Source organism: Strix aluco, chromosome 19 (genome assembly GCF_031877795.1).
Source record: "Strix aluco isolate bStrAlu1 chromosome 19, bStrAlu1.hap1, whole genome shotgun sequence".
In the NCBI taxonomy this organism is placed as follows: domain Eukaryota; kingdom Metazoa; phylum Chordata; class Aves; order Strigiformes; family Strigidae; genus Strix; species Strix aluco.
In genome coordinates this window covers 5418227-5443721 of record NC_133949.1, presented here as the reverse complement: position 1 = coordinate 5443721, position 25495 = coordinate 5418227, and the positions used below count along the sequence as shown (strand labels likewise).

At 43.2% G+C, this 25495-nt stretch overlaps 1 protein-coding gene across 7 annotated transcripts in view; it reads left to right on the top strand.

Moving 5' to 3' along the window:
• The window catches only part of AUTS2 (activator of transcription and developmental regulator AUTS2), a 789175-nt gene that overhangs the window by 735236 nt on the left and 28444 nt on the right, over positions 1-25495 (top strand). The gene's annotated exons all lie outside the window — the stretch shown is intronic.

Genomic DNA, 25495 nt, shown 5'->3' with positions numbered 1-25495 from the left:
TTTCAATCCTGTGATTAAGTCTGATTTTCTTGTAAAATGTTTTCCAAAGTGACTTTCTAACCTCTTGCAGAGAAGTCAAACAATCTTACAGCCTTACAAACTCAAAACCTCTCTGTTATTTTACCAGGTTACTTAATACTGTTACTACCTTTGCACACTGAGGTTCATTTAGGTGCGTTCTCAGAATGTACGTTCAGAATACTGGCTATCAAAAGACTTCAGCTCAGTTTGGATGCTGTAGGTAGGTTGATGGATCTCCCGCTATTTGAAGCTGGAAGTCAGAAGCCAAGCTAAGAGCTTTTTACCCAACCTGAGTTATGTAAAAACCAATCTTGAACTTTCTGTTGTAGTTGTTTGTGAGAATGGTGCTACCATTGGAGATGATCCTGAATAGGGGAATTAAGACTGGAAAAATAAAGAAGGGAGTGAATCCTTCCAGCCTGGGTTATGAGTAGCAGGAGGAGACATCAGGTTGTGTCCCACTGTAAAATGGATGTGCTGATCTGGTGAAAAACAACACTCCTCATATCCATGGCAGATTCTAGAACAGTTGTGATTGGGTTTTTTTTAACCTCAGGAATATTAAATGTCATTTGGTAAACTGGCTCTGGAAGATGGTAGCAGTACTGTAAGTATTTTCTGAGGGAAATGCGAGCTGTAGAGGTTTATTAATAGGATGTAAAACAATTATTTGTTTGTGTGCTTTCCCCCCTCAGGAATCTTTTCCTTTATGTTTTCTAAATAATACAAGACATCCTTGGCAGCAGAATCCCCACAGTTGTTAATGTCAGATTGTTATCAGATTTGGCAGTGATTGTTTTCTAATAATATGTATGTTTTTCCCTTGCTGCCCATGTAACAGTGACAGTTTGCTGAAACTCAATGCAAGGTTAAAAAAAAAGGTCAGCACTTGCCATTTACATTCCTGAAAACAAATGATCTAGTTAGCACAGATCCTTTTTTTTAATTGTTTATCCACCTTTTAGTTATCTAAGAAAAGGTTTTCCAAGAAGCAGATGAGAGGTGGGGTTGGAATTCCTCCTGCTTTTTAGCTCCTGTTTAGATCCTGTTCATGTCTGGGCTTGAACAACTTTCCTACACTCCCAAGAGAAGAGCTGATGAAACTCATTGCAGTTTTCATCTTAATCGTAAGATTTGTCGAGATGTTTTAATTTAATAAGCTTCTCAAGAGCCTAGTTAAGTGATTGGTATCTTCTCTGAGATGAAAGTGGGAAACAGAGGCCCACAAAAGGAAGATGCCTGGTGCAAGGTCTCAGAAGCCGGATTGTGCCAGGATTCCTTTTGTCGGCTCGGATGTCCTTCCTGGGCCTGCCCATGGCTTGTCCGTGGCCTCGGGCAGAGGGTGCAGACCAAGGAGAGCCAAATCCTCCTCCTCCAGGAAGGCTTCAGCAAGGCTCTTGAACAGGGTCCACATTTCTTATTTTTCTCATTTCCCACTACTACAGTGAGTTTGTGTGTCGGCTACTCTGACCCAAATCAGTGCAATATTAAAAGCCTTTCTGGCTGCAGCTCCGGTTGCTCGGATGCTGAGCTGTCCAAGGAGCCGTGGAGAAATGATTCTCTCTGGCATCTTCAGCCATGTGGCAGTGAAAATGCAACAGCAGTCAGGATCCCAAACCAAACCATCAACTTTTCTCTGCACCAGCCTGTTTCCTAAACAAAGCTCTCTGATTACCAAATATTATCCATCTCCCCGAGGAGCCCCAGCTACTCCCCCAGTTGTCGTTTTGCTCCAGAAGTGAACATGAAAGACGGCCGAGTCTGATCCTGGGGCAGGATTAACAACCTGTGATGTGTCACAGCAGAGAAGAAAGGGCAGCATTTAAAGCTCCTCTCATCTGTTATGGCAACAGAACACAACAGAAGAAGTAGCTGATTACCAAACACAACGCAGCCTCTTTCAGAGAGGGATTAAGTAGCTGAATGCACTTTTTTAGACTGAAAGTGATAACGGTGTTAAATATAACCTTTTTAGACTATTTCTTCCTGGGGATTATTTTGGAAAAGCACTGTGACCCTGGATCAATGAGCATCCCTTGATGCTGAAAGCATTAACTAGGAACGAGAACATTAAGCGAGCACAAGCCTACTGTGAGTTATTTTTTGCCTTATCAGTCTTCATCTCAAGATTACTCGCAAGATCCCCTCATCTTGTCTGTGTGATATTCTTAGCTGGAAGATTAGCTCCTGTTAAATTTCTGGAGTGATTTTAGTCTTATTAATGAGAACATTAGGAAATGTCTACGTTGTTTTAATTTAGTTGACTATATTGGAATTTAAAGTCTAGAAGACAGTATATTCTGTTTTAAAAAAGAAAAAATATTCATTTAGTAAAAGTGCTTAGTTTTTTTGGAGAGAACGTGGGACCTTTAGCAAAGAGGAGGCTATTCACGATAGCCCAATGCCAACTCCCAGACTTAACGATATCTGACTGCAAGCTGGTGTGGGAAACGGCTGGCATCAGGTTACAGAAGAAACCCTTGAAGATTTAAGCATTAAATATTATTAATTAAGTATTATGTTGTAGTCAGACTTGATGTACTTGCATATACCTTCATGTCGCTGCCTAGGGCTGGGCATGGGCTTGGTGAAATGTTGGTGTTGATTGCGTGCCGTTACGAACCGCGGTGCCTGTACAGCAGCAGAGCTGAGGCTTTTCTGGGTGGGAGGAGCAGGAGGAGACCTCTTCAGGTTGCACACAGTTGTGTACTGACTTAGCCCCAGTCCACATCAGCTTCTGTAGCCTATCCAATGTGAACCTAAAATTGGGATGGGGGAAGAACAGTGTCAGAAGTGATACTTATTTCAAGCAGTGTATTCTAACTTGGCAAACGTGGCTAACTCAACTGTATCTGCCCTGCTTGGATGAATTTACCAAGTAATACAAAGTGAAGAGAAGAACAGCAACCTAGGGAAGCAGGAGGAGTATCTCTCCTGCGACACTTGACTCTGTGAGTGACACTTAAACCTGCAGGCAGCAGTGGAGAGTGCCCGATACTGCATCTGTTTCTGCCAGGGGAGAATGCAGGTAGGGTTTCTGATATCCATTAGGATTGTGATACACATTTGGAGTAGTCCTGAGCCACGAAGCAAGACCTGTCATGCCGTGGGATGTACAAACACAGCTGGGCAGATGTTTCCATTGCAGCCTTTTTGCAAAGACACTGGACTAGGAAGAAGTTGGGGGAACCACAAAAGATTTAATGTAGAGGCATACAGGTATCTCCGCTTGCAGAGTCTGATGACAAAACACCTGTTTATATTAAATAAATAGAAGGGCTCCAGTTATGAGGTTCTTGATCAGCCAAGATGTGATCACACCATGGAAAAGAAACATGTTGAAATGAAAGCATTACCTGGGATGCTAATTTGTTCTCTATCTCGAGAAACATATTGTGGTTATTACTGGGGAACGGTGGGCATTTTCATTGAAATCTGTCTTGGTTAAAGCATGCTGTTACTTGTGCCAAATGACACCAACGTGATGCTAATATTTCAGGGCAGTACTTTTGAGTCAGTGTTTAATCTACACTCTCCCATTACATTGGGGGATCCTTTGGAGATGTAGAACCCGTTGTGTGGATAGTCTTAACATTTTGAACAATAAAAGACTTAACGTATGAAGTGGAACCTGTTCTCACAGTGTAGTGGTATGTAAGTGGATGTTTCAAAAGTCATTTTTCAAAGGTGGCATGCCAGGAGCTTAGAGAAGCATAAAGCTGAGCATTTATTGTCCTTAAGTATTTGCTGGTATCTTTTAAAGCTGATATCCGCTAGCTGTAGCAGCTGGTTCCAGATCAGGTGTGGATACGGTGCCTACCTCGCTTCCCCCTGTAGTTTCAAGCAGGTGGTACTCTGAATGGGAAAAACCTGCAGTGAATCACCCACAATATGGTTGCACTTAACCGACGTCTGAAGAACATTTGCAACATCTATTCACCATAGCTGAGGTACATTATTTCTTTCTTTTGTGAGTTTATGGTTACTTAAACAGCTTAAAGTTCATTCAAAATAGGATTTTGAAAAGTGACTTTTTACAGTGAAAACCTGTAAAACGCAGAGGATATTGTTACCTGCTGAGTGCGTAGCCCTGGTAGGACTCAGCATCTCGGCTGCTTTACTGTTAAATCTTCTGCACCATTAGCGGAGCTCAACAACAGACTCTTGTCTGCTATTAGAGAGGCCTTTGCCACTATTAAGAAAAACTGAATTACCATGGAGTGGTAATGAGATGCAGCATTACTGCCTTTCATGATTTTATCAGGAGTCTCATGATTTTTTAATTTTTTTTTTTAATCTTAGATCCTGAAATAATATCATTATGTGAAAGGCACTCCCTTTCATGAGGCTGAAAAATAAAATGCAAATAAAGAAAACCCTGAATATACATGCCACAGTTTTTAAAGCAGTTTTGTAGGAGAGAGATGTTGACTGGTGGTGGTTTTGTATACTTGAGACTGAAAATACTGTAAATTTTTGTCAAGCTGCAAGAAGCAATGAAGCATCTCACATAGGCACAGCTTTATACCTTGTGCATGTTTGCCATTAGTTAAGGGGAACCCCTCTGTCCTGGGTAGCATCCTTTGTGCTACACGCCTGGGACTCTGTGTGTGTTGCTGCTGTGGCTGCAGCTGGTTTGCAGAGGCTGTTTCTTCTCCCAAAGCCTGCTCGCTCCTACAGCCCAGCACATCCTGGGCTGCCTCACGGGTGTCACCCAGGGTACTGTGTGGAATAGCAGTCGTACTTTGGCCACTGCTTCCAGTAGCACAGCTGCTCCCTGGTAGCTTTTTCTAGCTTGTCCCGAGCACAACCAGCTGTAAAGGTAAAGGTGTGCTCGTGCCAAGGTAACTGCATCTGCGCTGCGGGTCTGCCAGCACGGCTCCAGCTTCTGACCCAGCCTCTGGCAGAGGCTGTTGCAGGGATCACGGCTCCGGCTGTCCCCTGTCCCCTCTGCTGGAGGCTGCGCCCTCCCGCCTGGGGTGACATACATGGCTGGTGATCAAAATTAATACATCAAGTTTGAACCGAAGCAAACGAGGACCTGGAATATGTGCCCTTCTGCTGTCACACCTTCTGACAGTACCTCTGTCAGAGAGGGATGGAGTGTGCGGCTTGGGATAGCACAAGGTAGTTATCACGGCTACAAGATGCTCGATATCTCCATCATCATTAAAACATTTCCGGGCATCTTCGCATGCTGTAGATATGCGGGTGTGCATTTGTAGTATTTCCTTGATCTGTCTTGCAGTGCTTAGTCATGGAGAGCGAAGGAGTTGAATCTTTCTCCCTAAGCACTGGCAGGGAAGCAGGATTCCAGTACATTTTCTGTTGTTAGAGTAGGTCAGCAGTCCTTCGCTGGCTCTTAGCCTGGAAAGAGAGATCCATCCAATACAACAAGGGGATCAAAGTTTGTTCATTCTTCTTTGTCCTCCGCAGTTGAATATGAATTATCCATTACAGGCAGCTGTTTTGAGAAGACACAGTGTTGAGATCAAGTAATCAAATTCTGTCAGGGATTGCACCAGGTCGTTAGTACATCCATTGAATAAACAAAGTGAAAGATTTCGGTACTACTGCTGTGCAGAAAACCCTACATTTTTCCCCTTCAGACCAGTAGTAAGACTGCCAGAAAAAACTTCACTGCAGCTGCAACCATTAATACTAAACTTGTGCTACGTATTTGTATTAAATCTGGAGCACTGGGAGTGGAGTAACCACACAAATCATTCCCTTGAAGGTTTCGGTTTGCATTGGCACCGAGTTGGTAAGTGCTGAGATAAAAGGCCTGCCTAGAGCCCCCTGTATTAACCGAGCCATCCATGTGAAATGCATCCACTTATTTAAGTAAATCTAACAGCTACTTGGCTTTGAACAAGAGTGCTTTTTTTCTTTGTGGTTTCTTTAGATAATTTCAAGCTCAAATGTAACTGCTCCAATCTAATGTGTTCTGGGCCAAGGTGGTTATAAAATTGTGGTGAAAAACACTGGCTTGTAACTATTGAAAAAACTTGTCTTTGCAGCGCTGTATGCATCTGATACGTGACAGCAGCAAAACATATCCTGGAGAATGCTGCTGTGTCTTCATTAAAAGTCTGTTGAGCGGTAACATGGCAAACTCAAGTATGAAAGCACAATCATTTGGGTTATTTAAGATGAGTAAAAACAACGCTGAGCACCAGGGTGAGAGAGCAAAGCCAGCCGAGTAGACAGAGCAACAGCAGATGAGGTTATGCGTTACCAACTACAAGATCGGGGCTACTGGAAGAATGAACTATTCATAAACAGCCCCGGCCTCTAAATTAACTGGAATGATTCAGTGAAATGACCTGTGGGCAGCTCAATAGATATTTTTGTTCAGTGCACTGAAACAATTCAAAAATATGTAAATAATTAAAGGCTGAATAAAATCTTAGAGACTGGAACAGAAAACATTGTTGTTGTTTAAAGCGGTTGCTCAAGGCAGCCTTGGAAGGACACGCTGTTTTCATCGCGTCTATCCCCCAAAAGACAGAGCTGAAGTGAGGGTTTGTAGATGGCCAGTGGAGATGCTTACACGTAAGGCAAGGCCACGGAATGAGAAAAGGTTGGAGGGACTGGAACTGGGTATGGAGGAAATAGCGAGGACATCGGAATTATTAAGGTTAATGGTAGAAGCAGTAGCTGAAGTCATCCATCTCCTTCCTGCGTGGTACAAGCCCAGGGTACGTGTGGCACGAGCCGTTTAGGGCTGGTCACGTTCTTGCCAGATGACGCATAATTGAGCTGGGCAGTCCACTGATGGAAAATAGCTGGGGAAGGGTGGCTGTGGACCTGAGGGCAGGGGAGGCTGGCTACAAAACCACGGGGAAAAGGAGGGAGGTAGATATTTTAGCACTTCCTTTTTTCTATGCTGAGACATAGCCAGAAACCCGGGAGAGCATTGATGCTGTGCCAGCGCTGGGGATGTCCTGCGGGGTGGGAGATCCAGTCCAAGCACCTGCTCTGAGAAGGGGCTTGAGGCAGCGCTGGGCTTCACTTTCCCTTCCCTTCACCCACACGCTGTTGTTCAGACCTGTGTCCTGATGTGCCCTGGTGAGACCTGCAGTGCAAACACCACTACAAGAGTGTGTGGAAGTAAAATTAGACCTTTGTGAATGGCTGATTTTTATCTTCTTCCCACCAGTGGCTCAGTGACCCATTCTTGATTTTGCTGGGCTCTGTCTCTGTGGAACAACATAATCACCCTATTTCTAAGTGCTTAATATTTTTTCCTCAATTTTTTTTTTGCAACAAAGATAGACTTTCGCTCGGTACTTTGCAGAATCATTTAATGTTGTTTGGTTTTAATCTGTTGTGTGATTAAAATAGATTAATGTTGTAGTAACATAAAAACCCTTGGGGGGTTTTGTTCTCTTTGTAAATATTCTCTAGGATCTCTTCTGTCTTCTAAACTGTGTGTAGGGAGAGTATTTAATGGGACCTGGGGAGAAAAGAGCCGCATTTTAAACTTAATATAAGAATTTAATTTTTAATAGGTTTCATTTGGGGGTAGAGTATTCATATTGGAGTGGAAATTAAAGTGTCTAAATGCTTTGTGTGTAAGCTCTTGGAAAGTCTATAAAGTGATGTATGGGTAAAAACCTTTCTTTCCTTTTTTATCTGATCTTAAAAATGTGACATTATAGAAGTAATTGGCTGATATCATTCAGTGATACTTAACCTGGTTTTGCAAGCTTACCTTTGAGTTTTCTTTAGCTGATCTGGAGAGGTTTACTCTGCAGAGAGTGCAGTGAGCAGGTCTCTTGTCTCCGCATGGGTCTCTGGAGCATGGTGCAGAGTATGGGAAGTTATTACAGGAATTAAGTCTTTACGGTATGTTGCCAGCCACATGGACAAGTGAGGGGTAGTTAACTGAGCTGCGTGTGCCCCAGGGGATTTTATTCACGTTCAAGTAAAAGGCCTGTGGTCTCTTGAAATTTGTGGATGAGAAGGGTGAGAAGAAGCATTAGTTGCTTCTTGAATGTACTCTGGTCTTTACCAGGGAATAAAGGCTCTGTGGTTTTCTTTCAGCATTAGGGAGATTTTTGCTTTGTGTTATTGTCTAATAACAGGCTTCAACATATCAGCCCGAAGAGGAGGTGGGAAGCTCAGCTGTAGGTAGCTCCTGTTGTGCTTCGTGCACTGCTAGTCCAGAGACTTCTGTGTCACAGCGTGCGATGGAGACTTCACCTCTCAACCCATCAAAATGGAGATCGCTTGCGTATTTCATTGCCATTTCCATCCGTGGAGGATTGTTGTGAAGTGCTCCATGTCTGCTTGTACAACATCCCCTCTGCAGCACTGGCTTCCAATGGCCACCAGCCACGCTGGGCTGCCGGCAAAGGGAGCTTGGCATGGCAAGTGTAGACAAGCTGGCTGAATTAGTCAGCAGTTAGGCTTCTGTGTCTAAATCACAAGTTTATTTCACAGAATCACAGAATCATCTAGGTTGGAAAGGACCTTGAAGATCATCCAGTCCAACCGTTAACCCAGCACTGACAGTTCCCGACTACCCCATATCCCTCAGCGCTGGGTCAACCCGACTCTTGAACACCTCCAGGGATGGGGACTCCACCACCTCCCTGGGCAGCCCATTCCAATGCCTGACTATCCATTCTGGAAAGAAATACTTCCTAATATCCAGTCTAAACCTTCCCTTGTGCAACTTGAGGCCATTCCCTCTTGTCCTATCGCTTATTACTTGGTTCAAGAGACTCATCCCCCCTCTCTGCACCCTCCTTTCAGGGAGTTGTAGAGGGCCATGAGGTCTCCCCTCAGCCTCCTCTTCTCCAGACTAAACAACCCCAGTTCCCAGTTCCTATTTGATTTCTTTGCAGCTGATCACTTGCATGAGTTTATAACTAGTTAGTGCCTCAGTTTGATGTACATAAAGCAGGGGATGCTGAGACGCTCGTGGCAAGAACCCCCTTTGCAGCTAATGACCCCCTCTAGCAGCTACAGCGATAAACAGCAGCAATCCCTGCTGCATATACATTTCCAGGTCTGTGAGATTAGTTTAATACCTCAGCTTTATCTTGGCATTGTAGACTGCTTTCTGTCTTCATGGGGAGGCATCAGAATGTCCTCAGGCTCTTTTATAAGATTAAGAGCTTCCCTTGGCATCCTGACAAGGAGGAAATTTAAGGAACAAGAGTATTTAACTTAAAACTAATCTGGTCTTTGTGAAAGCAGGATGATTAGACCATTAAGTTCTACATGCCTGGCAGGTTTATGCCACTGATGGCACTGATGAACGAAACACTGTGGAGAGGTGAGCTGGAGATTGATGGCGTGTTGGAGCTGGAAGGAGGGAACGAGAGCATTTGCAAAGCAGGGTCTGCGGGCCTTTGCCAGGCAGTGAGCGATTTTGAGTCCACACATGGCTATAGGTCTGTGCTGCATGACTGTGCATTTCATTACAACAGAACAGAGCACGTGGACGAAGTCCTGTGTGGAAAAGGAAGGGGCAAGTCTCTGCCCCTGCCTCGTGCTGGGCTCATTGGAGTTGCATGTGAGCCCCCAACCCTGAGCAATGCCAGTGTATTCCTCCTTCACACCATCTCCTCCTGTACGTACTTCCTGGCCCGCAGAGTTCTGTGTCTCCTAAAACCTTCTGAATATCTCTAAGCTTGCTTTGTGTCTAGAATTCAGTTTTAAGCCTTACTCGAAGAAGAGTAACTTAGAGAGAATGCTTTGTGTACTCATTGTGGCACTGCCTCATTCCTCCTGAGGACGAGTTGCTAAACATTTTCAACAGTTTCCAGTAAAACTGGTGGCTGTTGGTAAATGTTAAACTGTCTTTTTTTTTTTTTTTTTCCCCCCTACTAGTCAGAAACAAACTATAAGTAAGCTTGAAGTGAATGCTGGAGAGCTTCCAACACAAATGGCAGACTTAGCACCTCTTGGGAGCAGGAGGGGTTTGGATCCCTCCAGAAGTGGGGTGTGAGAAGTGAGTGTGGGTCTCTACCTGCAGCCAGAATAATTTGCATGTGCTGCTCTCTCCCTCCTTCCCTCTGAATAAATTTGGCAGCCCTGCTTTGATAATAATTAAAAGAAATCCTCTTCACCTGCACCAGAACAAGGCAAATGACTGCACTGGTGTACGTACATTCCTATGCAAAGGTATGCGCACACATGCACACACGTATATATGATAAATATGTATCTTATAATGGATTGATCTGTTGAATGGAGCTCTTAATAGTTTCTTTCTAAATGTTAATGGGCCCACTTGATTTTCTGTGTATTTTCTGTGTTGCACTGGAGATTGTTATAGTTTCAGCCTTCTGCATATTATATAAGGATTATATATGATTATAAAGTATTCGTGGTTGTCAGGGCCTAATGGGAAACTAAACAAATGAGCTCAGGACATGATTATAAAATGCTCATGGCTGTCAGCCTCACTGAAAAGTGAAAAAACCCAGCTAGGTACTTTTCATACATCTGAATGCAGAACAAGGAGTAGTGCAAGGAAATAAATTATTATCTATTACGGTAACTTACTCAAATGCATCTGTTGAATCACAGTGAAGAGTGCTGGAATTCTGTCAGGCTTGAATTTGACCTTTTTTTAATCCTTATCATTATTCTCATGAAAGGAATACAGAGGGGCCTTAAGCAAGAGCTGATTCTTGTTTTACATCAGCCCCTGCCCTGAAAAGCTCATGGTCTAAATACTTGGGAAGGGAAACAGGGACAAGCACTGACCTAACTGCGTCTTGAGGGAGTCGAAGCAGAACTTTAATCTTCTAGTCTGCTGCACTGTCCCTGAATCATGGTGATTCTCCATAGTTCAGATCATTTTCTCTGTATATTTGGAGATGTTACAAAATCAGTTTGCCCAATCCATCCTCAAGGGTTATTGCTAAAAGCTTCTCATAGCCTTGTAAGAAGTATGTGCCTTGGCATATCTATTACCTATTAAACCTGGCAAAATAATAGAGTTTTCCTATGTCATAACAAATCACGGCTGTGCTAAAATAGCTGCAAACATTCTCTAAGATTTAATGAGCTCTTGCTGTTTTGCAGTGGTCCAAACAACTTGTTATTGTGACTGTTATGTAGTGCAGAATTATATTATCGGAACTGTCTCATAAAAAGACAAGACGGGGTGTCGGGGAAGCTGATCCCACTCTGCAGGAAGTGTGTGTGTTTCTGGGCTGTGTAGCGCAGAAATATACCCTTTTTTCATGGTAATACAGTTTATAGGTGTGTAATCTTTTGTAATTCTGATATGATTAAACAGAGGTAGTAGCAGAAGGCGGGTTTTTTTCTTCCTAAAGTCCCTTTAAACTGAAGCAGAGTCAGAGAGGACAAAACAGAGAGAAAGAAACATTTCATATTTCTCTTACGCTTTGCATAAAGCATCCCTGGATCCCAAAGTGAAGCAAGATAGAGAATTTGGGGAGTTAAAGTCCACTTTGCCTTTCAAGAGCTTCTTTTGAACAAGCTTCCACATGCCATCATAAGAAATGTCAGTGTAAAATATCTGAACTAGAGCAAATTGAACAATTTGGCGATTCTAATGCTTTCATCTGAAGTCTCATGCCTGCAAGGATGAGGAAAAAGTCAATAACATGAATTGGAAGGTATTGATTATTTCACTGGGCTGCTGTTGAAACATCATATGCGCTCAATTTGGTCTCCCAACAGCCAGTAAACATTTGTTTTTAGTTTCACCTCCCTTTGTGAAAAGAATTGAAAATACTATAAAACTGAACTTGTGGGGGTTTTTTTCCTAATTTTAAAGTATTTTCTTAAACTTAAATAAATGTTATTTGTAAAGGTTCCCGTCATTCCAAGATGGATATTTCATGCCACAGATGGGCCTATTCTTAATTTACTTTGTAAGGCACTGAACCTTCTGTTTGACACTGCCATCTGCAGCCCCATGGATTTTAGGACATTTGGATAAGGCCTGTCCCCATCAGCCAGCTTGCGGGGCTGGGCCTCTGCTCCTTGGAAACGAAACCACTTACGGCAATGTCCTTTTTTCCTGCTGCCTCTGCCAGGACCTATCTTACCACCTTGCTAAATTACAGCAAGAGATTTAAATGAAAGCCTCAACTGGGAGGAAGCTTGGGGTCAAAGTCTGTGATGGGGAAGATTTAAAGGCTGTAGTGCTGCATCAAGGGCAGCTGTGTTGACTCCTGAATCCAAAAGAGCACCCAAACTGCAAGTGTGAAGCTGCCTTCATTTGGTACTGCTAAGCATCTACACTGTTCTACCTGAGACAGATAGCAAAAGAGAGAAAAAAAGAAAAGGGATTATCGTGGGTGTTTGTAGAACTGATTTGACAGTAAGATTATCCACAAGGGTAAAAATATTTACATCTCAGTTGGTTAAAAATCTGTCCAGTATGTCTATTTGTTTAGCTAGCATTAATTACCTAAATCAGCTCCTTCTGGTAAAAGACTAGTCAGTGTTTGGTTAATTTCCAAGATGCAAACATTTTTCTTTAAATTACTAGGATTCAGACAAAAACATACTCATGCTGGTTTGCTAATGCAGTGTTGTGAAAATACACATGTTGTGCTGTGAGCAGAAGTTGGGGGGTTGGCATGGTCCCGCTGGGCACGGCAGTGTGAAGTGATGGGACCCAAAACACTGTGGCCGTGAGTTGAGCACTGCAAGAGGGTCAGGCTGATAGCGGGAATGGTGGGAGAAGAACAGAAACTGAACCCCCAACTCTGCAAAACCCCCGAGCACATCCTTGCGGTCTGACCCTGATCCGTGGTTACGTGAGCTTAAGTGTGTGCTGGAAGTGAAGCACATGCAGTAATGCTGCCCAAAGAGGGATGTTTCCCCTGATCAAAGGCTTTTGAGAGGAGGAGCACGGAGAGGAAAATAAAAGTGAGTTGTTCAGCTGTTGAGATAAAAATGAAAGTTGAGCAATAAAACCTCCTTTGTCAATGTTCACCTATGCTAGATGGAAGACATTCAGACGCGGCGTTGCGGGCCGGCTCTGCAGAGCGCCGAGCCAAAGGAGGCTCTGTTGAACAGGCTTTTTGTGCCTTGCATCTCCAAGCAGGTTATTAGATAAAGTGGAAATTCCTAGCTTGCAGTTTTGCAGAGTTCAGGCTGCCAGCTGTCTGAAGGTGAGTTGCTGGTTCCTTGCTGGAAAGGTTTGGCTGTCACTGGCACTTTGCAGAGCTGTTGAAATCCCAGGCACCGTGTGCAGCCCCGGCCTGGGGGAGGGTTGTTACCGCTGCCCTGGTTGTAGGACGCTGGGGATGGTCCAGATCAAGGAGAGCCTGGCTGCATGAGGCTGTAACAGCAGCGAGCAGGAAAGCTGATGAACACCTTTGATTATGTGCCATGAAGATCCCTGAGCAGGTACGCCCTGAGCGCGCGGCACCTGGGCACGCCAGCGCTGCTGTGCCAGCTGGTGCCTGTGAGCCCAGGTGTCTCCGTCGCGTTAATCCACAAATCACATAATCAGCTGCTGGTTAATCAAGAATTGACTCTCTTCGCATCCAGTTAAATATGTGCATAACTTGAGGGAGGCCAAGAGCTTTAAAACCGAGGCCGTTGCTAGTTTAGGGATCTGCAGCGGGTGCTGCCACGTGGGGTTAAAGGATGGGGCAGAGTTTTGCAAGCGTTTCTTCCAGCAGCAATGTCACTTGAAGCAAGCTTTGCCAGTTCAGGCTAAGGGTGGGTTTAGAAAAAAGGAAATGAAGAGAGAAGAGATTACTTTGAATTCAGGTTACTTCCCCAGACAGGCTTATAAAATGGCCACACGTGCCCGGGCAGGGTGGCGCAGGGTGGGAAGGCACGGCCCAGGGTGGATGCGAGGAGCTGCGTACCTGCTGGGGACAGCGCTGCGAGCGTGAGTCTTCCTCTTGCTCTGCGAGGAGCGCAGGTGTGACGTGCTCTGTGCTTGTGGGATATCCTGAGTTTGCTTTGTGGTGAGCAGCAGAGGTGGAAGGACATTTATGGGAGCAAAGCAAAGCATGGCCTCCATTCCCACAGTTGCCTCAAGCACTTTTTTCCCCCCTGTCCCTAGCCAGAGCACCACTTGTTCAACATTTGTTTTAAATTTTGATGTAAAAAAAGTTTGATAAAGTTAGTTTAAAATATTCTGGCGAGCCTGTAATGTGGGAATAGGGAGATGGCTTCTCATTTCCCTGCCTAACGCATTTGAAAGTAACAAAAGGAAATTGTAAGTTGAGTTGTAGAGCTCCCTGATGCAAAATAATGTTAAGGTAAAGAGCTTAGGGAGGGTTCAGAGGATTATTAGACGTTTATAGAAATAATAAAAATGTTATCACAGTTCTACCAGGTGGGATATCAGTTTGCTAGGGAGCAACCCTCGAGGTTCATTATATTAACCGGCCTCTTGCTGAGAGGGCTTGGAAGAGCTTTCCTTGTGTGCAGGTTATGACTAAGTGCTGCGTCCACATCATCCTTCTGCATCTGCAACTGGTGTGAGTCAGAAAGCAAATACCGTATTAAATGGACCGTTGATGTTATGCATCACATGTGACCTCTATACCCGTCCCTGGAATAGCTGTCTCTTCTGTTTTCTGATCTAATGTGTGATGTATTTTGCTGAATTGACACTCACATGGGTGCCTTCTGGAGAGAGAAGATAAATGTGAAACTGTGTTTGTTTATTTAGAGGAAACACTCGTGATTAATGGTACAAACTGTTTATACATATAAAGAGTCTTTGCTCTTACTGCTGGGAAACCAGCTGCTGACATCGTGGGGCTGTCCTGGGTAAGCACTGCGATTCCTTCCCTCCGTTCCTGGTGTCGTGGGGAACTGGAACCTGTGTAGAAATCAGCTCATCGTGCAGTCGGCAACACGGCTGTGCGCCACACATACTGTGTATCCCAAATGACAGCTGAGCAAACTTATGAAATAACAATTGAGGATGATTATATTGGTTCTGAGGATTAGCACAGCAGGTAGCCATGTTGGCACAGGGCAAGGTTTGGGCCGAAGGATAAGTACACATTCTTTTTATTATTGCAGCTAATAGGAATCTGCCAGACTTTGAAGCATAGAAAAGGCTCACTGGCCACCTGTGAGCTAATCACATGGATTTGCCTCATTCTGTATTTCAGCTCACTTGGAGCCTGTAATCTAATTTCCAAACAGAGATGAGAAGAGTGAACAATTCATTTTCTACTTTACATGGCTGTGCTGGTAAACTTTTAATCCTTTTAGAATTACAGCTCCTTGCAACATGGAGGCAATAGCACAAAGTCCTGTGTGTAATGCTTGAGTCTTTGAATACACCAGTTGCAGGGTAATAATTAGCCTCAGCAAGGGACAGCGTGAATGAAAATAAAAGTTAGGAGCATAGGACATTTTTCAAATGGTATTTTGAAGCATGCACAGGCTAATGATTTCAGTTTGTATAGAAAACCCCTGCGTTTTGGACTGCAAAAGTACCCTGCAGCAGTCAGGGTTGTCTTCAGCTTCAGACTTGACACCCTGATGTTGGTGTCTTTTCTGCGGGTAGGACACTATTGTGTCAGTCTTGTATCCTACCAGCTAATTAACCATATCATAGTTAAAGTGGAAGTATCACAGAATCACAGACTGGTTTGGGTTGGAAGGGACGTTAAAGACCATCTAGTTCCAACCCCCTGCCACGGGCAGGGACACCTTCCACTAGCCCAGGTTGCTCAAAGCCCCGTCCAACCTGGCCTTGAACACTGCCAGGGAGGGGACAGCCACAGCTTCTCTGGGCAACCTGTGCCAGTGTCTCACCACCCTCACAGGGAAGAATTTCTTTCTTATATGTAATCTAAATCTAAAACTGTTATCCCTCATCCTATCCCTTCACCCCTGATCAAGAGTCCCTCCCCCCTTTCCTGTAGCCCCTTTAAGCCCTGGGAGGCCGCTCTAAGGTCTCCCCGGAGCCTTCTCTTGTCCAGCTGAACACCCCCAACTCTCTCAGCCTGTCCTCACAGGGGAGGTGCTCCAGCCCCCTGAGCATCTTCGTGGCCTCCTCTGGCCCCACTCAAGCAGGTCCGTGTCCTTCTGATGTTGGTGCCCCCAGAGCGGGACACAGCACTGCAGGGGGGTCTCAAGAGAACAGAGTAGAGGGGTGAATCCCCCCCCTCGACCTGCTGGCCACACTTCTCTCATAAATCTCGTTGATGTTATCACAAATTTTTCTTAATTCCATATTCTTTTCTATTTTAATTTCTATAAAGTCTTTTAAGTCCTCTACCACTGTCCCACACAGGAAGAATTTGGTATGCAGAGTCATGTTTACGTACAAAGAAAAGCTTCTAGTAACTATGTTGTCAAAGCAGTGAAACACAAAATAGAGTGGTAGCTCTTCAGTTGTGTTATATTTAAACCTATTCAGTAATATGGCCCCCTTTTTTTCCCCCCTTTTAAAATAAAACAAATTCATGGGATGTGTTTTAGCCCAATACAAGAAGTGCAATTTAAAAAGAGATGGGCATTATGGGACACGTATAACTGACACATTTCATGAGACCCTTTGTTGACCTGGAACATTGAAATCTCATTTCTGCATTTATTGATACGACTCAGGCCAGAAGAATTCTTCCTAAGCAATACTACATTAGAGCAGACAGTTGGATAATACCCATCTTTTTCTCTGCAGTGTTGGAAACACAAGCAAAATAGTGTCAAGCGTGAGAATACCGTAAAGCGTTCGGTGGAGTTGTGATGTGTAAGCTCATTGAAGTTTTCCTGTAGACACTGATGAGCTGAAAGAGTTGTAAATGTATTGTCATGGTCATGCTGAACTCATCTTAGTGTTAGCAAGAGGGGCACTGGAGTTTTTAAGCTCTCTGCTTATATTGACATCATGCCTTTAAAAACAGAATAGAAAATTCTTGGCTCTAAAGAACAAATTCACAAAGGAACCAGTGGTATGTGTTTGGTGAGTTATGGGTATGACACCTCTCGGGGGGAATAAATGGTTTATTTTTCTGTATAAACATATCACACAGATCTTTTTTGTCCTTCATATATTAAACTGAGCTGTCATGCTAAATTCGATCAGTGTTCATAAGGTGATACTTTTCAAGCTGCATTTGAAAGCCAGTTTTGTTCAAGCTCATTCAAGTAATCCTGTCACATACGAGCAGATGTCATGAGCGTTTGAGGGAATATTTCAGCTACGTGGCCAAGGCAAATCAATAGTAAGCAGGGGGGGGGGAATGGATAAACCCAATGTATTTTTCTTCCCTCGGCCTGTGATGGGGTTAACCTTGTGTTAAGGTTGTCCAGTCCCTATTGATAATTGGAGAATATTATCAAGCCTTGCTGTGTGTTCTTTTTTTAATTGACTAGTATCTTGTACTGCCACCTCATTTACTCTTGGCAGGTTTGAAACGCTCTCACCATGCTTCTGCTCTGGCTACTGGGTGGATCACAGTGTAATAGCCAAAAGAGGAGAGGGGAAGGCACTTTTCTGAAGCCAAACTAAAGTGATGTTGAACTGGACAGACCTTTGCAAGCACTGACTTCTTTATGAGAGATGGAGGGCTTCACTGTTGAATCTTGGCCTGAGTTTCCAGGTTTTTGGTCTCCACTCTCAGTGGTTTCATTCTGCCCCCTTTGTGCCTGTGCTGGAGCTGAGCTTGTCGGGTTGCATGGCCCGGGGACAGGTTTGGGGATAAGGACTGGCAGCCTGTCCCGTTCTCCCAGCACCAGCGAAGGAGATGCTCACACCACCAGCTTGCCTTGTACGAGCAGAGTGACTAAACGTGTGATTTAAGAGCGCTCAGAGGGTCGCGTTAGGAGGTTCAGTCTAGGACGTTTTTGCGAGGGGGACGTTGTCTCACTGACCTGGTTTAATTCCTTTGAGCTGACAAAGTAGCAAACATTCAAATTGCCATGATTTATCCAGGCTTGCAAAAGGCCTTGGAGAAGATGCTGAAGAAAAAGCTACTGTGGAAACTCAGTTGTTACAAACCAAGAAGCAAAGGACTGTTGCCAGCAAAATGTACCTAAAGAAAGGAGAGCAAAGAGTTGGGTTATTTTCGTCATGATCTGTTTGCAACATGGCACTGGATTAAGAGCAGCTGAAGTCTCGAGTCTTCTGCCTGAGTTGGTCAGTGTGAAAGACAGGAGGGCAAATAGGAGCAGTTACACGTGATCTAAGGGTACCTGTGATAGTTGGAGCTGGAGAGAGCTGTTAGAAACCATAGAGAAACTTCATCAGGCTGAGAGAATAGGGACTGAGAGTCAGTTTAGATAAGCTCAGAGCAGTGCACGTTAAATGAAAACATGCAGGTACCTGTAGACCTCACAGGGCTCTGAAGTAGGTGAGACAAGTCAAGACAAGAAGCTGGGTGTTACTAGAGGTGGTTTAAGCAGACCATCGCTCGTGTCTGCAGCTGCAAGTTGGGAGCAGCTACCTACGATGTGAGTGAGGAATCGAGTGGTGAATAATAAGATGAGGATGAAAATGCTTTGGTATAAATGAGTGGTCCAGCTGCTGAGGGCTGTGCAGTATGGGCCAGCCGCTTCCTAAAGAACGTGGTGCAGAAGCTCGAGAGGTGTGACAGGATGGCAGAAAAACCAAGTAATCAGGCTTATGGGAAAAGACTTATAGGAAGAAAGACCAGGAAGATAGCAGTTGAAAAAAAAGATAAAGGGGATAGACGGGGAAGCAACTTAATTTTGTAAAGGAATAGGTGATATCGATGGTTTGTAGACAAGTCTTTTTCTCACAGGCTCACAAGAATCAAGTGGAATTAAAAAGTGAGAAATTAAAACCTCATGGAAGGAATATTTTCATATGACATGCTAAGAAATTTACTGCTGTGAGCAAGAAGTTGTGAATACTCATAAGGGACTTGAGATTGATGTACATAACAAGCCCATGGTTGTTATCACAATTCTAGAAAATCTTGGAAGAAAATCTCAGGTTTTGAGGTATAATCCAGTCTTTGACCACGTATCAGCATGAGATCTCATGGGTTGGACAGCTTGTTTTACATACCCTGGCTGCAAGGGTTTTACACTTGTTTCAGAAGAATCTTGTGCTGGCTGCAGTCAGTGGTAGAAAGCACAGACCTGGTTTAATGAAGCATTGCCTATGTTTCTGTGAAACTAGGTGTGCTTTACAAATATTGTGATTGCAAGACCCAGATTTCTTTATTTAAAATAGAAAATTGAAACAGGAAGCTAAAGCTCTTTGTGCTCAAACCCATTATTAATAAAGAATATGCCCCAATGACTTCGCCAGCGTTAGTTCCCCCGTGGGAAGATTGTCAGCCCATTCGAGAGAAGTCCACTTCAGTAAGCACTCTGGTGCTGGTAGCTGGCTATTGAGTACTTCAGAGTTGGATAGTTAATGATGTAATTTATTGCTTTTGAACTGAAAAGGTTAGGAAACCAAGATGTTCTCCCCATTGGAAATAAATCTTTGGCTGTGCATGTGTGTGTATGTGCGTGCGTTGAAGCAGGATTGAGTTATCATGGTGTTGCTTTCTGCTAGGGTCTGTTAGGATGTTACAGCTGCATGCATCTATTTCCCCTTAAGTAAAATGTGATGATCTCAGAGAGTGAGGGGTGTTTGGCTGTTCTGTACTTCACTTTCCTCTAGAAAGCTATATCCCATTCCTTTTTATTAAGTAAAGAGGCGCTTTAAAAAAAAAAATCAAACATCAAGTGCTTTCAATAATATACTCACAGTGTACAGGATATAGGAGTTACATTTATGGCGTATGTTCTGTTTAACAGCTGGATGAAATAAATTGTTTCATGTGAAATATTGGAGGACTCTGCATTCTCAAATCAAGGCCAGAAGCAGCTCAATGACTGAAGAATTGTCAACATCTTGTGCAATTCCACTAAGTGCTTCTTTTCATTGATCTGCAACTTTATTGTTGACAATTAAATCCATTTCAACGCAGAAGATAAACATTTTTAACAGGAGGTAGCAAAATCTTTTGTCCTGAATGATTTTCTTCTCTGTTTTATAATTAAGTACAAAGTGTGTCACAAGTCTTGCTATTCAGTTGTACTAAATACCTGCTTACTGTGGAATAATTGGTATCAGCAGATGACAGAGCTGCTAGTAACCATGCTTTCAAACGCATGTTTTTAATTTGCATAATCAAATACTTTGTTAGTGTCCTTGGAAATTAGGATGAAAGATGGCTGTGTGCTAAAAATGAAAAATTGTTTTTAGCAAATTATGTGTATCCAGTACAACAGATGAATTGCTCTGGGGCCTTTATGATACGTGTTGGCTGGTGTACCCAACAACCTCCTCCATCCTTTGCAGTAATAGTTTCTGTCATCTGCCTTTATTTATCCAAATGTTTCATTGGCCAATGTCTAATCAATATGAAATGTACAATCAGGTCTTAAATCTGATTAATTATTTCAAGACTTGTAAAATGCTTGTTGAAGTATATACCTCCCAGGGCCAGTGGTCAGCGGGGTATATGTTTTCTGCATTCCATTGACTTCAGAGAAGTTATGATGGTTTGTATTGGTTGTGACAGTTTGCACCAACTGCCCACTTATCCATGTTAAAACAGAAGAAAATAGTTTTTATATTTTTTGAAAGATCTGATTTTTTATCTTGCATTAAGAAGTTTGCAGAAAATTCTAGTTAGGCAGAGGTAATATTGTCAAGAAAAGAGTTTAACTTATCAAACTAGTAAAAGAATATTAATACTGTTTTTACATTAAATAATGCTATAGAATATTTCCTCGGTAGGCTGAATGCTCAATCCCAAAGATAATGCTGCAAAACACTGAAAACTCCTATAATTTCCCTACTTGTGCAATAAGGTCTTTGAGCTTAGTCCAAAACCCTCTGAAGAGAATGGAAAATTCAGTGCTGATGCTGAATTGCTCTCTTAAGATGCCTGAATACTCCCAGGCCAGATGTAGAGAGGCTGAATCCTAACGTGGACAGAAGGAGGAGTGACAGGATATAATATAGTCTAGTTCCTGAATGAAACTCAGTTGTTCCAGACACGGACATGGAAAAGTTGGATGATTTTGTGTTTAGAAAAGTGGTATGGCCACTGCAAGGTGACAGCATCCTGCAGGATGTTGTCTAAGGAGATTTCATTCCCCAAGTACCATCAGGTCAGGTTGGAGATGCCCAGTTCGCACGTCCTTGGCTGCCACTCGGGACCTGGCCAGGTTGGTGGTGTCCCAGCTCTCGTCATGAAATGCCCTGTGCTGGTGCTTAGCATCTCCGGTGGTCGTTGGTGCAACCAAACATGTTGAACCTATCTGCAAACAACACTTGACCAGGCAAAATCAGAGCGTTCATTATTGGTGAATCTCTGGGAATTTCAAATTTGGCGAATTTTACCAAGGCCTTTTTGTCAGCAGAATAGTTGGGCTTCGTCTTGTGGCTGTGATGTTCTCAACTGGCCACCTCTGGCCATCCTCTAGCTCTTTTGGATCACCCTAATGGTACAAAGGAGCCAGAACACAGAGTTCAGGTCGAATTTTACTGGTTTGCACGTTAGGAAGAGAGGCAATGGCATTTCAGCTGAACGCTGCGTATAACCTCTGTTGATTATAAAAATTCATGTCTTTCAATGGACGTGTTTGCATGCACTGTGTATTTCTCTGTTAACGATGTGTGTACATATAATAGATATGGCTATAAATATAAATGCATATGTATTACACGTAACATACATGTATACAAACACATGGGAGTGCATGTGTATATGTGTATGTTCATAGAATGTGTATAAAATATAATGTAAACTCACAGCTGCAGAGTCTCTAGTTCACATGCAGTCATTTGGTTTACTTACAGGTCTTCCCAGTGTGGCCTTGTCTGCTCCTCTGGTGTTATTGAGCCAACCAAGTAATAATCACATAGACAAAGCAAACCGCTAACTGCACTTGTGTTACTTGGAGGGGACTGAGAGTCCTGCATCTTGAGAGGTCCCCAGATTGTGTGTGTTAAGTGAAAAATAGATGGATTTGAGATTTAAGACACATCAAAGGGCAAAGACAGGAAAGGAAGATAATGGAAGTTGCATGTCCTGTCGGTGTGGGACGAGCTTAGCCAATGTTTCTCCTCAGTCCTCAGAGAGCATCGAATTATGGCTTTATTCCTTTTTCAGTAAAAAGACTGACTGCTGCTGGATGCAATATCAACCCAGTGGAAAAAGGGAAGCCTGTGTCAGCACAGAAGTTACATCACAGTTACTGCTCTTCTGAATACCGATGCAGTAATTCCACTTTATCCAAAGTAGAGTATGGAGACTGTCATCAAATAACATTAGCTCGCTTGCTGCTTTAGCTGTTGGGTGGAGATGAACTCCTATGATGCATAAACAAACTCAGAAAGTTGTGTAGTTGGGTTGCCTGTGTCACGGTGATGTGAAGGATTTTTTTCCCCTTAGTTTTTACCCTGAGTTAGTCAACATTCAGAAATAATGTGATACGCAAAGATGTACTGGTAGAAAAAGAGTAATCTTGTACGTATGACCTTGAAGTACTGTTGATGAAGACCTGAGCCTTCCTTACGAAACATATAATTGGTGGTGTTCATCACTGATGTGGGATTTCAACTCCCTAAATAGATCCTGTGGGATGAAGAATTCCTTCTGATTTATACATCATAATTACCAGCCACCAAGGGATGCATGTACCAGGCCCACTGGGGTTAGGGAGACTCCTGGACATCTGATGCCATTTTGGGGTGTAGCGTAGGTGCAATGGTGTAAGACAGAGAGAGAGGGAGAAACTGTGCACACAGTCAGTGTTTCACATTTGGAATAACATTATCTCACTAAATACAGCATCTTCTAAGCTGTGAACTAACAGGAATGGTACTTAAGGGGCTGTGTAATGAAGATGTAAGCAGCAGCAAAAAATACCCAGGAGACACTAGGATTCATAGCCCTTTTCTCCAGGGGAGGAGGAGCGACTGCGTGAGGAACAAACGCCCCAGCAGAGAGCTGTGCTGAATAAATGTTACACACACGAGAGACACTAAAAATATCAAATGAAAAGATTTAATGAATGCACTGACTGCAAGGTGTTCCCCATAGGTTTGGAAGTATCACCTCTGCGGGATTTTTAGACCACCTACCGTATTCATCTTGTAGGGAATTTCTGATGACAAGGCTAAGCCCTCAAAGCCCTAATTATTATGCCTTTCTGTCCAAAAAAAAAAAAAAGTCTCGTAACTTTTATACCTGTAAGGACTAGGAACATAGATCCACCTATTGCTGAACAAACTGTTGCTCATTTCTTTCCTCCTTGGGGACCTGCCTTAACACACGTGGTGATCACACTCTGTCTAACTTTTAATAATGTTTGACCAAACAGGATTGATCCCAAGAATTAATGCAAACTGAGTTTCCTTTATTTAGAACCTGCAACTTAATTGCAGTGAGATAGACCTTGGGCATACAGCAGAGTAATTATTTTTATTCCTCTGGAGTCCCACTATTACCCCTATAGTCTTCTGATCCAAATTCATGGAGGAGCCTCTGTGCCTGTTACAGATTGTGTACTCCAGAAGTGATTAAAGTATGTCCTCATCAAATAAGTCTGTTTATTTTTTTCCCCCTCTTTCTCCTTCTGCTCTCCTCTTTACCTCCCTTTTGCACCCAAAAGGTTTTTTTCCCCATCTCCTGTCTACAAACTGTCTGAACTTCACTTTACCAGGCTGCTCACCATTGCACAGAGCCTGTAAAACACTTAGCAATAGGAGGCCTGACATGGGTTTTTTTCGATCTCTTCATGAAATTAAACCCAAATTATGATATGTTTTTGGCACATCTCTGCCAGGCTGTCTCTGGCAGCTCTGGTGGTGGCAAACACGTGTGTGCCCGGGCTATGGACTGGCAGAGTACACTCCCCATCATCTTTATCTGCACTCCTTTACTGCAGGGTTTGAGTGATGTAGCTGTCAACAGTTTTCTCTAAATGTATATTATTTTGTTATGCATTTATTCATTTTACCCCTTAGAATTGGCAGAAGAACGAGTAAAGTTTTCCTGTCTTATGATTATTTAGAACACTGGATACTTTTTAATTATAAGCTTGTCCCCAGCCCCTTCAAATCTTGCGTGTTCCCTTTATGCTTTGTTTCTGTAATTGTCAAAGGTGTAAATCCAACAGTTCAGAGCTGCTGTGTGATATTGCCCTAAATGGTGCTCCTCATTCCCCCTGCCTGCCGGGCTGCAGCACTGCCTTTTCCCATCTTGGGTCAGCAGTGTTCCCCCACATTTGTTCAAAGGGATGCCATCCATCAGATACTCATTGGCAGAAGGTTTGGGGCGTAATTCAAATGGGAAATTGCTGTAGAGCCCCAGTGAGCAAAACTCCACTGTAGCAAATGTTAAAATTATAATAAAATTCATTATTACTAAAGAGCTGGAAAACAAAACCAAGTCATTCCATGACCAGCCAAACCAAAAATCCTGGGTTCCTACTAAGATGTGCTTTAAGGTTTAGATCTCATGTAATAAGGCACGGAGCTCACGCTGCATTTGTTTCCTCAGTGGGTCAGTAAGGGAGGGATGATAGAGTAACAGTAGTAGAAAAGAGTAGTGCTAAACAGGGTCTCTCTTCTCTACCAGGTGGTTTATTTTGAGGAGAGTTATTGGAGAAAGAAGACGAGAGGCAGATGCACACGCTCACATGCAGAGTGTGTTGTCTTTAAAGAAAACATACTCGGGACTAATCACGTTGTCTTCTTGACTTCTTTGGTCGTTCTTCTGAAAAGTAACCCCCAAAATTAACGTCACTGAAAGAAAAATCGAGGCAAAAATATGTTATTTCCCTTAATCTTTTTGTTCTGTTCATTTGGCAGCCCAGGCAATAGAGATGTTATAGTAAACATATAACAGTAATTAGGGATACAGGGATGCGCCTAGAAAGCAAGCAGTTCTCTAAGCAGAGAACGCAGTGGAGCCTGGCTTCCTGCGGAGCTCTTCCCCTCGCACTGCGCCAATTTGTGCTTACGTGATTCAGTAGATAATTTCAGTGGGTTTTATGAGATCATTTAGGGGCTGATTTTGCCAAATACAGATGATAGTACCCACGCTCAGAAATATATCAGCACTGTTTTATGGCCCCAAATCTTGGAGTCAGGTGATTATTGTGCAAAACTAGTTTTCTTTAAAATTGATGAAATGCTAGCGTGGTTGCATGGGAAAGTTGGGAAATGAATCCTTAGGAGACAAGACCCAGGAGGCAACTATGGAGGACCCGATGTATAGATGTATGTTGTGCTGCAGAGACAGAACAAAGCAAAGCACAACACCTCCTGGTATTTTCCATAAGGCAGAGGTGGGGATTTTGGGGGAGATCTGACTCAAGATTTTTAGAGCACTTGAACCACTAAACTCAGGTCAACTTTTGTGCGCTTGCTTTTTTATACATTAATGAAGACAACTAGAAACTTTCTCTGTATGGTAAAATAGGAGAAGTATTAGGAGAAGGACTTGAGGGTTAGGGATGCTGCTGGAAATTACTTTGGATTGGATTCGGTTTCATGTTG